Source organism: Penaeus monodon, chromosome 32, assembly GCF_015228065.2.
Source record: "Penaeus monodon isolate SGIC_2016 chromosome 32, NSTDA_Pmon_1, whole genome shotgun sequence".
NCBI classification, from domain to species: Eukaryota; Metazoa; Arthropoda; class Malacostraca; order Decapoda; family Penaeidae; genus Penaeus; species Penaeus monodon.
Window position 1 is genome coordinate 23833067 of NC_051417.1, and position 688 is coordinate 23833754.

Below are 688 nucleotides of genomic sequence, written 5' to 3' on the forward strand. Positions count from 1 at the left end.
GAACATATGGGGCAGCGATGCATCTTGAACGCCGCCCCTCCGTTGGCAAAGGTCCCGGAGGTCGTCGCGCTCGTTCCGGCCTCCGACGTCGACGTGAGCGCCGGGACGGCCAGCCTGGGTCTTCCTATGTTCCCGCGTGGTAGCGCAAACTCGCCAGGCCGTGGCTTGCTCGTTCCCAGTAGTACCTGTAGGGAGTGTGCAATTTATTTCATAGAACTTTGGAACGAAAATCTTTATTATAAATAAGTATATGGCTTAAAGTATGTTGCATATTAAGAGTCAGTGGTAATGTAAAGTATGTTGTATATTAAGAGTCAGTGCTCATGTAAAGCCCAGTGCTTATTCTTAGGTGAAAACATTAGGTTTCCTTTTTTATGTTTGCATCCACATTTTCACTCACCTTCTGGTTAATGAGTAACGACTGCTAATCAGTTAATATTCATTCACAATTCTAAATTAAATTTATCTCTGGTCCTGCAAATTCTCTCAGAATTTCACGGTGTGTGTGTGTTTGTGTATACTGCATATACGTTGATTTATGTACAAGTGTATATGTGCTAGATATAATAGTAGCATGTACTTCCATATAATTTCGATAATCAAATAACATACATCATGGCACTGTTTAAAGTATGCCTTTTTCTGACATACCTAATAGGAACATAAAGAAAAATTGCAAGAAATATTA